Below are 14614 nucleotides of genomic sequence, written 5' to 3'. Positions count from 1 at the left end.
TTCCCCTAGCCCCCCCCACCTGCTGACGATTAATTCTCCGCAAAGAAGTCAATGAATGGTTGCCACCTCCAAGCGAACCCTAACAATGACCCTCTCAAGGCGAACTTGATTTTCTCTAAGCCCAGGAAACTCGCCATGTCTGACAGCCAGGCTTCCGACTTCGGGGGCTATGAGTCCCTCCAAGCTAGTAGTATCCGTCTCTGGGCTACCAGGGAAGCAAAGGCCAAGACGTGGTTGTGGGATTTTTATCGGACTTTGGGTTTTGCACAAAGAGTTTCAGGGCCATAAAGGACTATGTGGAATGGAACAAGAACAGGATGGTCTCGCTGTCTACGGTGGGGGAGACGTTAAAAGCAGTGATTAAGGGGGAGATCATCTTGTACAACTCACACATGGACCGGGAGACCAGGAGGGAATGTCGGGAGGTGGTGGATTAGATTCTGGGCGTAGGGGGGGAAGTATGTGAATGACCCAGCACCAGATCTATGGGCAGGCAGGAAGAAACTGCAAATACAGTTTGACCTACTATCCACGTGTTGGATGGCGCGGCAGCTGAGGTGCTTAAAGGCGATGGTATATGAGGAAGGGGAGAAGGCTTGCCATCTGTTTGCTCATCAGTTAAGGCAACAGGAAGCTGTCAGGGAGATTGTGCAGATACGAGAACCTGGGGGGCGGGGGCTGGTCTCTTCCTCGGGGGAAAAAAAAATCAATGAGGTGTTTCGGTCCTTTTACGGGGGGCTTTATAGGTTGGAGCCACCAGAGGAAGAGCAGGGAATGGTGCAGTTCTTGGAGGGTATGGAATTTCCTCAGGTGGGAGAGGAGTTGCGGGAGGAATTGGGCGCTGCTGGGGTTGGAGGAAGTCTGCAGGACTTTGGGAAAGATGCAGACAGGGAGACGCTGGGGCCAGATGGGTTCCTGATAGAATTCTATTACAGATTTGCGATCAGCTGATCCCATTGGTGCTGGGGATGCTTTTAAAAAAATTTAGAGTACCCGAGTAATTTTTTCCAATTAAGAGGCAATTTAACATGGCCAATCCCACTGACCCTGCACATCTTTGGGTTGTGGGGGCGAAACCCATGCAAACACGGGGAGAATGTGCAAACTCCACACGGACAGTGACCCAGAGCCGGGATCGAACCTGGGACCTCTGCGCCGTGAGGCAGCAATGCTAACCACTACGCCATCGACCTCGGCGCCTTGAAGCATCAATGCTAACCACTGCGCCATCGGATCTCGGCGCCTTGAGGCAGCAATGCTAACCACTGCTCCACCGTGCTGTCTGGTAATTTAGACTGTTACAGGGGGATGAGGCAATGATATCCTATCTCCTCTCTTCTGTTCATGTTGCTGATTGAACCATCAGCAATTCTTTGAGGGCCTTGGATAAGTGGAGAGGGATTGTGAAGGGAGGGGGGGGGGGGGGGGAGGAGTAGAGTATAGGGTGCCCATCCCCACGTGGATGATTTGTTGCTCTTTTTAAGGAATCCAGAGCCAGTTATGGGGGTTATATTGGGACTAGAACATAGAACATAGAACATACAGTGCAGAAGGAGGCCATTCGGCCCATCGAGTCTACACCAACCCACTTAAGCCCTCACTTCCCCCCTATCCCCGTAACCCAATAACCCCTCCTAACCTTTTTGGCCACTAAGGGCAATTTATCATGGCCAATCCACCCAATATTGAAGAAGTTCGACTCCTTTTCAGGGTATGAACTGAATGTTGGAAAGAACAAGTATTTTGTGGTTAGCCCTTCGAGGGGAGAAGCTGAGCTGGCGGGGCTGCCGTTCTGTGTGGCTGGGTTGGGACTAGTTTCCATTATTTGGGGGTCTAGGTGGCCCGGGACTGGGAGTGACTTTGCAAGTTAAATTTTATGAGCCTGGTGAATAGGCCTAGAGCAGATCTACAAAGATGGGACAGCCTCCCATTGTTGTTGGTGGGCCGAGTTGAATATCTTAAGATTAATATCTTGCCGTGATTCATGTTCTTGTTTCAATGCCTCCCAGTTTTTCTGCCAAAGTCGTTTTTTGGGGAGATGGAGCGGCTCATATGGGTGGGGATTGCCAGCTGGGAAGAGCTCAAGTATTTTCAGGCACGGGATTTTGTTCGGCGGACAGTTCTGACATTCTCGGAGGCAATGCTGTCCACCTTGCTGGAAGGGATACTCCATTGTGTGGGGTCGGAAGCACTTCCGGGATATATGGGCGGATCATGGGGGAAGAGCAGGTTTCGGTGGAAGAAAAGAAGACTAGTGGGAGGAGAAGCTGGGGCCCATTTTGGAGGAAGAGGTGTGGAATTTGGCCCTTCGTAGAGTGAATGTGATGCCATTCTGTGCGAGGTTGAGTTTGATTCAGCTAAAGCTGGTGTTTAGGGCGCACCTCATGAGGGCCAGAATGAATCAATTTTTTGAAGGGGTCGGGGATAATTGTGAGCAGCACTCAGGAGAGCCTGACTACCACATGCACATCATAGAATTATCATAGAATTTACAGTGCAGAAGGAGGCCATTCGGCCCATCGAGTCTGCACCAGCTCTTGGAAAGAGCACCCTACCCAAGGTCAACACCTCCACCCTATCCCCATAACCCAGCAACCCCACCCAACACTAAGGGCAATTTTGGACACTAAAGGCAATTTATCATGGCCAATCCACCTAACCTGCACATCTTTGGACTGTGGGAGGAAACCGGAGCACCCGGAGGAAACCCACGCACACACGTTGAGGATGTGCAGACTCCGCACAGACAGTGACCCAAGCCGGAATCGAACCTGGGACCCTGGAGCTGTGAAGCAATTGTGCTATCCACAAGGCTACCGTGCTGCCACATGTTCTGGTCCTGCCCAAAACTAGTGTGTTTTTTTTTAGCACCATATTGACTATCCTGAATGGGGATCTAGAGCCATGCCTGTTATTATCTGAATTTTGGGTGATGGATCATAGAATCATAGAATTTACAGTGCAGAAGGAGACCATTCGACCCATCAAGTCTGCACCGGCCCTTACAAAGAGCACCCTAGCGAAGCCCACGGATCTACCCTATCCCCGTAATCGAGTAACCCCCACTTAACATTTTTTGGACACGAAGGGCAATTTAGCATGGCCAATCCACCTAACCCGCATATCTTTGGGCTGTGGGGGGAAACCGGAGCACCCGGAGGAAACCCACGCACACACGGGGAGAACGTGCAGACTCCGCACAGACAGTGACCCAGCCGGGAATCGAACCTGGGACCCTGGAGCTGTGAAGCAACCTTAGTCAGAGCTAAGGATGGGGGTGGGTCATTGCTGGCCCAGAGGCAGATTTTGTTGGGTTGGAGGCATGCAAAACAACCTAGCACCGCAGGATGGCTGGGTGATTTGATAGAGTTCTTGTGCCTTGAGAAAGTCAAGTTCACGGTGAAGGGTTTGATCGATAGGTTCTATCGCAGATGGCGGCCATTCATATTGCACTTTAATGATCTGGTCACTGTTAACTGTTAGTGGGGGGGGGGGGGGGGCGGGGAGTGGGGGGGGGGTGTACTGTTCTGTTTGGGGGCATTATTCTTGTTTGTTTTTGCTTTTCTATTATTATGTGTGTTACTGTGATTGTGATTTGTATAAAATGATCAAAGTTCAATAAAAATATTTTTAAAAGAGTGAACAGTCCAAAGATGTGCAGGTTAGGTGGATTGGCCATGCTAAATTGCCCTTAGTGTCCAAAATTGCCCTTAGTGTTGGGTGGGGTTACTGGGTTATGGGAATAGGGTGGAGATGTGGACCTTGAATAGGGTTAGGGTGCTCTTTCCAAGAGCCGGTGCAGACTCGATGGGCTGAATGTCCTCCTTCTGCACTGTAAATTCTATGAAAAAAAATTCTATGAACTACATTGACTCTTCAGGCAGTAATGTTTAGCCATGTCACTGCCCAAAGTCATTTTTTTTTTCAATTAAGGGGCAATTTAGCGTGGCCAATCCACCTAACCTGCATATCTTTGGGTTGTGGGGGTGAAACCGACGCAGACATGGGGAGAATGTGCAAACTCAGCACGGACAGTGACCCAGGGCCGGGATTCGAACCCGGGCCTCAGCGCCGCAGTCCCAGTGCTAACCACTGCGCCACATGCCACCCCCCCTATCACCGGCCAAAGTCAACTGACTTTTGCTGTGAGGTTGGTGTGGGGCTGATGGTGGAGGTGAGTATGAGGGTGGTGTGGGGATCAGGGTGGGGGTGAGCATGGAGGTGGTGTGGGGGTCAGGGTGAGGATCAGGGTGGTGGTGAGTATGGAGGTGGTGTGGGGGTCAGGGTGGGGGTCAGGGTGGGGGTGAGTGTCGGGGTGATGTTGGGGGTGGTTGACACACGTATCACAGGGAACTGCAACTAAGCGGGGTCTCATTTCCTTGCCCACGTCCGATCTCCACCCCGCCGACTTCCCTTTCCCCTGGGCTGCCCACCATGTCCAGGGCCCTCTGCTCAGCCATGGGGAGAGGCTGCAGGTCAGGCGTGCCCCCTCCAGTTTTCGCCCGCTCCCGGCAGTTATGGGCAACCTTCTACCGGGGAGGGGGATGGAATCAGAAAATAACAGTGTTAGGCAGTCCGACACATGCAACCCAGTGGGTGGTAGCTGGTGGCCTCAGTGGCCAGAGCACCTGGCCATGGCGGCTAGTGTAGGTGCTGGCATGTGGTGCAGGGTGGGGGTTTGCCCACCCTCCAGGTTTGGGATGGGGTTAGTGCCGGGGCACCGTGGTGCCTACTCATTCTGGCCACCCTGAGGAGGTCGTGCAGTTTCTTCCGGCACTGCAGGCCGGTCCGGATGGTGTTGCTGGTCGTATTGCCTGCGCCAGGTACGTCGAAAGACAGCACCGTTTCCCATTGGAATTGATTTTATTCCATGTGGCGCCGTTGCTAGCCCCTCAACAGTTGCTAAATCGGCCCAGGTACGGCACCAGTTTTGCTGTCGTGGAAGTCAATGAATCCTGCCCCAGGGTCAACACTGGGGGCTAGATTCTCCGGTCGCCGACGCCAAAATTGCGTTCGGCGACCTGCCGGAGAATCCAAGTTTCCAACCAAATCTGGGGTGGCACCGCTTTCACGATGCTCCGCCCCTCCAAAGTGGCATACCTAGGATACGCCACGCAATGTATTGACACCCTCAGGACATTGCCTGAGGCCCACCCCCCCGATGCTCCGCCCCCAACTGGTCGAGTTCCTGAACGGCGTGGGACACATGTGTCTCACCCGTCGGGAACTTGGCGTGGCAGCTGCACTCAGTCCAGCGCCGCCACAGTCAGGGGAGGGCTGATCCATAGGCAGGGGGAGACATTATTGGGTGATGGGGGCACTGTGGGGGTGTGGTCTGGGGTGCGTGAGCCGGCCGAAGGGGGGGGGGGGGGACTATTTCGCGGGCTGGGTCCGCGATTCTCCGGGGCATATCGGCAGCTTGAGCTGGGTGCTCTACGCTGACGTCCTGCTAGCCCCCAGCAAAACGGGGAATCGGTGGCCGTTTTGCGCCTGTTTTTCCGGCATAAAACGCCACCGTTCCCACACCAATGTGGGGACATAGCCCCAGAACTGGAGAATCCAGCCCTTAGTTTCAGGAACAGAGAATCCAGCCGTGTGTATCTGAACTTTCCTAATGCATTTGATACACAGATGTCAGCAATAAAGACCATGAGGTAAAAGGACAATAGCAGCAACTTGGGGGGAAAAGGGCGCAGCTCTCAAATTTGGAGAATGCATTGACGTTGGGAGTGTAATGAATGGTGAGTAATTGGGCATACACAGAAGAAAGAAACAGTTTAGACCAGTATTCTTATTTTCCTGTTTTATTGTCTTTCCTTCTGGATAGACCTGCTGGTGGATTGGGGGGACACATGGCAGATGAAATTCAATGCAGACAAGTGTGAGGTGATTTATCTTTTACTGAAGGATGAGGAGGGACACCATAAATTGAACAGTCCAATTTAAAGTGAGAGACTTGAGTGGCGGGATTCTCTATCCCACCACGCCTGTTTTCTGGTGCGGCGCGCGTCCCCACCAGCAGCGGGATTCTCTGTTCCGGCAGCCAGCCAATTGGGTTTCCCATTGTGGGCACCCCCACGCCGTCGGGATATCCGCGGGCATAAGTACGCTGCCGGTGAAATGGAGGATCCCGCTGACAGAAAATCCAACCCGGAGTGTTTGTGCAATATTTTTGATGGTGGTGGGATAGATAAACAAAACAGTTCATAAAGTATTAGGGATCCTGGGTTTTCGAGAATAGCTTAGAGAAGATAAACAACATGGAAATGATGCTAACTCTATTTAAAACACTTGTCCAGCCTCAGCTGGAGTTTTGCGTCCAATTCTACACACCACACTTTAGGAAGTGCAGGAAGACTGTGGAAAGGAAACAGCAGAGTCTTTACTGGAATAGTTCCAGGGATGAGGGATTCCAGTTAAGGGACAAGATGAGGGAAGCCTGGGTTATTATTCTCCGTCCAGCAGAGAAGGTCAAGAGGATGTTTGATAAACGTGTTTAAAAGTGTTGAGGGCAGCATGGTGGTGCAGTGGGTTAGCACTGTCGCCTCACAGCACCGAGGCCCCAGGTTCGATCCCGGCTCTGGGACACTGTCCATGTGGAGTTTGCACATTCTCCCCGTGTTTGTGTGGGTTTTGCCCCCACACCCAAAGATGTGCAGGGTAGGTGGATTGGCCAAGGCTAAATTGCCCCTTAATTGGAAAAAATGAATTGGTTACACTAAATTTAAAAAGAAAGTGAAGTGTTTAGATCGAGTAGATGAAACTTTCAAATGAAATGCTGATGGCCACATGGCAGAGATTTAAGGTGATTGGCATAAGAACCAGGGTAAGGGGGTTCAGAAGTTTAAAATTAGAGTAAGACCACTCATAAGATTAGAGTAAAAACACTCAGCAAGGACTTCTTGTTGTGGGGATTGTGAACGGAAAATTTTAAAATGGGGATTGGATAGATTTCTGTTGGTGAAACATATTAAGGGTTATGTGTGTCATTAGAGTTATGTTACAGGTCAATCATGATCAAACTCAACAGTTGTGTAAGCGTGAGGGGGTTGCACGGCCATCAGCTGTGAAGTGTGAAATTTGGCTTTTTTGTTCTTTTGTGGGGTGTGGACATTGTTGGCACTTGTTGCCCATCTTTCATTGCTCCTGAACTGATTGGCGTGCTGAACCATTTCAGAGAACCGTTAAGAGTCAACCACATTGCTGTGATGTCTGGGGTCACGAGTAGGCCAGGTAAGGATGGCAGCTTTCCCTTCAGTGGAGGATAGTTGTCATGGTCACCATTACTGAGACTATCGTCATCTGCCAGATTTATCAATTGAATTCAAAATGTCACAAACCCCTGTCCTCAGAACATTACCCGGAACCTCGGGATTACCAGCCCAGTGGCAGTACCACTTCACCACCATCTTCCCCGATTACTATCTATGATGGAAATCATTTTGTGAGAGCAGGAGATCAAACAATCATCTAGTGTAACATGTACATCACAGCCTAACTTTACCTGTTGTCTGTGCTAAAAGTGATGTCGTTTGCGGCTTTCCTAGGATCAGAGCCCATGCAGGAATGTTAACAGGTGCCCTCGTCTTTAGGATCAGCTGCCGGAAGGGACCTAACCACCCATGATTTTGCTTTGTTTCATTTTTAGGAATTCTTGACTGAGGGATTTGGCAAAATCATGACTGAAATCCCAGAGGGGAAGATTTCTTCCATGACGAAGCGACCAGCACCAGGGACTGCGGCCAAGAGGATCCGAAATGTCCACCAACATCAGCATCGAAAGCCGAGCAGATAGTCCGGCAAAAACAAACCATGGTCACGAAACACAAAGGATGAAAAGTAAATCCCCTGAGCAAACTCATTGGGGTAAACACACAGGAAGCACAAGATAACTACCACTTTTTAAATTTGATCTTGATATATTTTTATTCCACTCCTTCTTAGGATATCTGTGATGTTAACAAAGTCAATCTTTATTGTCGGTGCCAAGTGACCTTGTTAGCATTATGATCCAGCCATTTAAAAAAAAGTTTTTTTAGAGTACCCAATTATTATTTTTTTCCCAATTAAGGGACAATTTAGCGTGGCCAATCCACCGACCCTGCACATCTTTGGGTTGTGGGGGCGAGACCCATGCAAACATGGGGAGAATGTGTAAACTCCACACGGACAGTGACCCAGAGCCGGGATCGAACCTGGGACCTTGGCGCCGTGAGACAGCAGTGCTAACCACTGCGCCACCATGCCGCCCATTATGATCCAGCCATGTAGCATGCGACTGCAGTAACGTGTAGGTCAGATTGAACTGGGGCGATGGATTCCCCTCCCTCACGAACATGAGGTGAATCAGTTGGGTTTTCCGAACAGTCCAGCAGATTTCACAGTCAGGGTCCAGATCCAGATCAGCAATTGATTGAATTCCATTTCACAATGCACCATGGTGGGATTCAATCCCATGACCTTTCCAGCCCAACCAATCAGTAGCCATGTCAACTCAACACAGTTACACAGAACAAATTTCAAAATCAACTTACATTTACCATAACATTTCGAACAGATGAAGATATTGAAGAAGATTGCAAACACCATAAAAATCAAATTAAAACAAAACTAAGGTAAAGGTTAAGATGTTTTTTAAAGAGTGGCAAATGCTTGGGATTGTCCCTGGGTCGGGTCATGGAGACAAGATGCGTGGGTCATTGGAGAGACAGTTGCCGGGTGACGCAGGCAGACTCCAAGATCACTGAGTAAGGATGAACTAAAGGCTAATTAGGTCACACAGCTGTTGGCCTGGAAATTGCTCTCATTGGGACATTTAGGCTGCGCTCTCTGAATGGGTCAGTTCTTCGTACGGGAATATAGGTCACAGCTGTGGTCCATACAAATCTCACCGATACAAATGTTGTTGTCAATTTCTGTCTCTCAGTCCCTCACTCTCACAGGGAAATATCTGTACACTGACTGGTGTCTCTCAGTCCCTCACTCTCACAGGGAGATATCTGTACGCTGACTGGTGTCTCTCAGTCCCGCACTCTCACAGAGAGATATCTGTACCCTGACCGGTGTCTCTCAGTCCCTCACTCTCACAGGGAGATATCTGTACACTGACCGGTGTCTCTCAGTCCCTCACTCTCACAGGGAGATATCTGTACACTGACCGGTGTCTCTCAGTCCCTCACTCTCACAGGGAGATATCTGTACACTGACCGGTGTCTCTCAGTCCCTCAATCTCACAGGGAGATATCTGTACACTGATCGGAGTCTCTCAGCCCCTCAGTCTCACAGGGAGATATCTGTACGCTGACCGATGTCTCTCAGTCCCGCACTCTCAGAGAGAGATATCTGTACCCTGACCGGTGTCTCTCAGTCCCTCACTCTCACAAGGAGATATCTGTACACTGACCGGTGTCTCTCAGTCCCTCACTCTCACAGGGAGATATCTGTACACTGACCGGTGTCTCTCAGTCCCACACTCTCACAGGGAGATATCTATTCGCTGACCGGTGTCTCTCAGTCCCTCACTCTCACAGGGAGATATCTGTTCGCTGACCGGAGTCTCTCAGCCCCTCACTCTCACAGGGAGATATCTGTACGCTGACCGGTGTCTCTCAGTCCCTCACTCTCACAGGGAGATATCTGTACGCTGACCGGTGTCTCTCAGTCCCTCACTCTCACAGGGAGATATCTGTACACTGACCGGTGTCTCTCAATCCCTCACTCTCACAGGGAAATATCTGTACACTGACTGGTGTCTCTCTGTCCCTCACTCTCACAGAGATATATCTGTTCGCTGACCGGTGTCTCTCAGTCCCTCACTCTCACAGAGATATATCTGTTCGCTGACCGGTTTCTCTCAGTCCCTCACTCTCACAGGGAGATATCTGTACACTGACCGGTGTCTCTCAGTCCCTCACTCTCACAGAGATATATCTGTTCGCTGACCGGTTTCTCTCAGTCCCTCACTCTCACAGGGAGATATCTGTACGCTGACCGGTGTCTCTCAGTCCCTCACTCTCACAGGGAGATATCTGTACTCTGACCGGTGTCTCTCAGTCCCTCACTCTCACAGGGAGATATCTGTACTCTGACCGGTGTCTCTCAGTCCCTCACTCTCTCAGGGAGATATCTGTACTCTGACCGGTGTCTCTCAGTCCCTCACTCTCACAGGGAGATATCTGTACACTGACCGGTGTCTCTCAGTCCCTCACTCTCACAGGGAGATATCTGTACCCTGACAGGTGTCTCTCAGTCCCTCACTCTCACAGGGAGATATCTGTACACTGACCGGTGTCTCTCAGTCCCTCACTCTCACAGGGAGATATCTGTATGCTGACCGGTGTCTCTCAGTCCCTCACTCTCACAGGGAGATATCTGTACACTGACCGGTGTCTCTCAGTCCCTCACTCTCACAGGGTGATATCTGTACACTGACCGGTGTCTCTCAGTCCCGCACTCTCACAGGGAGATATCTGTACACTGACCGGTGTCTCTCAGTCCCTCACTCTCACAGGGAGATATCTGTACACTGACCGGTGTCTCTCAGTCCCTCACTCTCACAGGGAGATATCTGTACACTGACCGGTATCTCTCAGTCCCTCACTCACACAGGGAGATATCTGCACACTGACCGGAGTCTCTCAGTCCCTCACTCTCTCAGTGTGATATCTGTACGCTGACTGGTGTCTCTCAGTCCCTCACTCTCACAGGGAGATATCTGTACACTGACTGGTGTCTCTCAGTCCCTCACTCTCACAGGGTGATATCTGTACACTGACCGGTGTCTCTCAGTCCCTCACTCTCACAGGGAGATATCTGTACACTGACCGGTGTCTCTCAGTCCCTCACTCTCACAGGGAGATATCTGTACACTGACCGGTGTCTCTCAGTCCCTCACTCTCACAGGGAGATATCTGCACACTGACCAGAGTCTCTCAGTCCCTCACTCTCTCAGTGTGGTATCTGTACGCTGACTGGTGTCTCTCAGTCCCTCACTCTCACAGTGAGATATCTGTACACTGACTGGTGTCTCTCAGTCCCTCACTCTCACAGTGAGATATCTGTACACTGACTGGTGTCTCTCAGTCCCTCACTCTCTCAGTGTGGTATCTGTACGCTGACTGGTGTCTCTCAGTCCCTCACTCTCACAGTGAGATATCTGTACACTGACCGGTGTCTCTCAGTCCCTCACTCTCACAGTGAGATATCTGTACACTGACTGGTGTCTCTCAGTCCCTCACTCTCACAGGGTGATATCTGTACACTGACCGGTGTCTCTCAGTCCCTCACTCTCACAGGGAGATATCTGTACACTGACCGGTGTCTCTCAGTCCCTCACTCTCACAGGGAGATATCTGTACACTGACCGGTATCTCTCAGTCCCTCACTCACACAGGGAGATATCTGCACACTGACCGGAGTCTCTCAGTCCCTCACTCTCTCAGTGTGGTATCTGTACGCTGACTGGTGTCTCTCAGTCCCTCACTCTCACAGTGAGATATCTGTACACTGACCGGTATCTCTCAGTCCCTCACTCACACAGGGAGATATCTGCACACTGACCGGAGTCTCTCAGTCCCTCACTCTCTCAGTGTGGTATCTGTACGCTGACTGGTGTCTCTCAGTCCCTCACTCTCACAGTGAGATATCTATACCCTAACCGGTGTCTCTCAGTCCCTCACTCTCACAGGGAGATATCTGTACACTGACCGGTATCTCTCAGTCCCTCACTCACACAGGGAGATATCTGCACACTGACCGGAGTCTCTCAGTCCCTCACCCTCACAGGGTGATATCTGTACACTGACCGGTGTCTCTCAGTCCCTCACTCTCACAGTGAGATATCTGTACACTGACCGGTGTCTCTCAGTCCCTCACTCTCACAGGGAGATATCTGTACACTGACCGGTGTCTCTCAGTCCCTCACTCACACAGGGAGATATCTGCACACTGACCGGAGTCTCTCAGTCCCTCACTCTCTCAGTGTGATATCTGTACGCTGACTGGTGTCTCTCAGTCCCTCACTCTCACAGGGAGATATCTGTACACTGACTGGTGTCTCTCAGTCCCTCACTCTCACAGGGTGATATCTGTACACTGACCAGTGTCTCTCAGTCCCTCACTCTCACAGGGAGATATCTGTACACTGACCGGTGGCTCTCAGTCCCTCACTCTCACAGGGAGATATCTGTACACTGACCGGTGTCTCTCAGTCCCTCACTCTCACAGGGAGATAACTGCACACTGACCGGTGTCTCTCAGTACCTCACTCACACAGGGAGATATCTGTACACTGACCGGAGTCTCTCAGTCCCTCACTCTCACAGTGAGATATCTGTACACTGACCGGTGTCTCTCAGTCCCTCACCCTCACAGGGAGATATCTGTTCACTGACCGGTGTCTCTCAGTCCCTCACTCTCACAGGGAGATATCTGTACGCTGACCGGTGTCTCTCAGTCCCTCACTCTCACAGGGAGATATCTGTACACTGACCGGTGTCTCTCAGTCCCTCACTCTCACAGGGAGATATCTGTACACTGACCGGTGTCTCTCAGTCCCTCACTCTCTCAGGGAGATATCTGTACACTGACCGGTGTCTCTCAGTCCCTCACTCTCACAGTGAGATATCTGTACACTGACCGGTGTCTCTCAGTCCCTCACTCTCACAGGGAGATATCTGTACCCTGACCGGTGTCTCTCAGTCCCTCACTCTCACAGGGAGATATCTGTACGCTGACCGGTGTCTCTCAGTCCCTCACTCTCACAGGGAGATATCTGTACACGGACCGGTGTCTCTCAGTCCCTCACTCTCACAGGGAGATATCTGTACACTGACCGGTGTCTCTCAGTCCCTCACTCTCACAGGGAGATATCTGTACCCTGACCGGTGTCTCTCAGTCCCTCACTCTCTCAGGGAGATATCTGTACACTGACCGGTGTCTCTCAGTCCCTCACTCTCACAGGAAGATATCTGTACACTGACCGGTGTCTCTCAGTCCCTCACTGTCACAGGGAGATATCTGTACACTGACCGGTGTCTCTCAGTCCCTCACTCTCACAGGGAGATATCTGTACACTGACCGGTATCTCTCAGTCCTCACTCTCACAGGGATATATCTGTACACTGACCGGTATCTCTCAGTCCCTCACTCTCACAGGGAGATATCTGTACACTGACCGATGTCTCTCAGTCCATCACTCTCACAGGGAAATATCTGTACACTGACCGGTGTCTCTCAGTCCCTCACTCTCACAGGGAGATATCTGTACACTGACCGGTATCTCTCAGTCCCTCACTCTCACAGGGAGATATCTGTACACTGACCGGTGTCTCTCAGTCCCTCAGTCACACAGGGAGATATCTGTACCCTGACCGGTATCTCTCAGTCCCTCACTCTCACAGGGAAATATCTGTACACTGACCGCTGTCTCTCAGTCCCGCACTCTCACAGGGAGATATCTGTACACTGACCGGTGTCTCTCAGTCCCGCACTCTCACAGCGAGATATCTGTACACTGACCGGTGTCTCTCAGTCCCTCACTCTCACAGGGAGATATCTGTACCCTGACCGGTGTCTCTCAGTCCCTCACTCTCACAGGGAGCTATCTGTACACTGACCGGTGTCTCTCAGTCCCTCACTCTCACAGGGAAATATCTGTACGCTGACCGGAGTCTCTCAGCCCCTCACTCTCACAGGGAGATATCTGTACACTGACCGGTGTCTCTCAGTCCCGCACTCTCACAGAGAGATATCTGTACCCTGACCGGTGTCTCTCAGTCCCTCACTCTCACAGGGAGATATCTGTACACTGACCGGTGTCTCTCAGTCCCTCACTCTCACAGGGAGATATCTGTACGCTGACCGGTGTCTCTCAGTCCCTCACTCTCACAGGGAGATATCTGTACCCTGACCGGTGTCTCTCAGTCCCTCACTCTCACAGGGAGATATCTGTACGCTGACCGGTGTCTCTCAGTTCCTCACTCTCACAGGGAGATATCTGTACACTGACCGGTGTCTCTCAGTCCCTCAGTCTCACAGGGAGATATCTGTTCGCTGACCGGTTTCTCTCAGTCCCTCACTCTCACAGGGAGATATCTGTACACTGACTGGTGTCTCTCAGTCCCTCACTCTCACAGGGAGATATCTGTATGCTGACCGGTGTCTCTCAGTCCCTCACTCTCACAGGGAGATATCTGTACACTGACCGGTGTCTCTCAGTCCCTCACTCTCACAGGGAGATATCTGTACACTGACCGGTGTCTCTCAGTCCCTCACTCTCACAGAGAGATATCTGTACGCTGACCGGTGTCTCTCAGTCCCTCACTCTCACAGGGAGATATCTGTACGCTGACCGGTGTCTCTCAGTCCCGCACTCTCACAGGGAGATATCTGTACACTGACCGGTGTCTCTCAGTCCCTCACTCTCACAGGGTGATATCTGTACACTGACCGGTGTCTCTCAGTCCCTCACTCTCACAGGGAGATATCTGTACACTGACCGGTGTCTCTCAGTCCCTCACTCTCACAGGGAGATATCTGTATGCTGACCGGTGTCTCTCAGTCCCTCACTCTCACAGGCTGAGATCTGTACACTGACTGGTGTCTCTCAGTCCCT

At 51.2% G+C, this 14614-nt stretch overlaps 1 long non-coding RNA gene across 1 annotated transcript in view; it reads left to right on the top strand.

Annotated features, from left to right (window-relative positions):
• LOC140415063 (uncharacterized) overlaps nt 1–11015 on the top strand; it is a 125756-nt gene extending 114741 nt beyond the window's left edge. Inside the window, exon 3 of the long non-coding RNA XR_011944189.1 lies at nt 7649–11015. This is a non-coding gene — a long non-coding RNA (uncharacterized lncRNA). The remainder of the gene's footprint in view (nt 1–7648) is intronic.
• The last annotated feature ends 3599 nt before the right edge of the window (nt 11016–14614 follow it).

Source organism: Scyliorhinus torazame, chromosome 1, assembly GCF_047496885.1.
Source record: "Scyliorhinus torazame isolate Kashiwa2021f chromosome 1, sScyTor2.1, whole genome shotgun sequence".
In the NCBI taxonomy this organism is placed as follows: Eukaryota; Metazoa; Chordata; class Chondrichthyes; order Carcharhiniformes; family Scyliorhinidae; genus Scyliorhinus; species Scyliorhinus torazame.
This window is presented reverse-complemented; position numbering and strand designations above follow the sequence as displayed.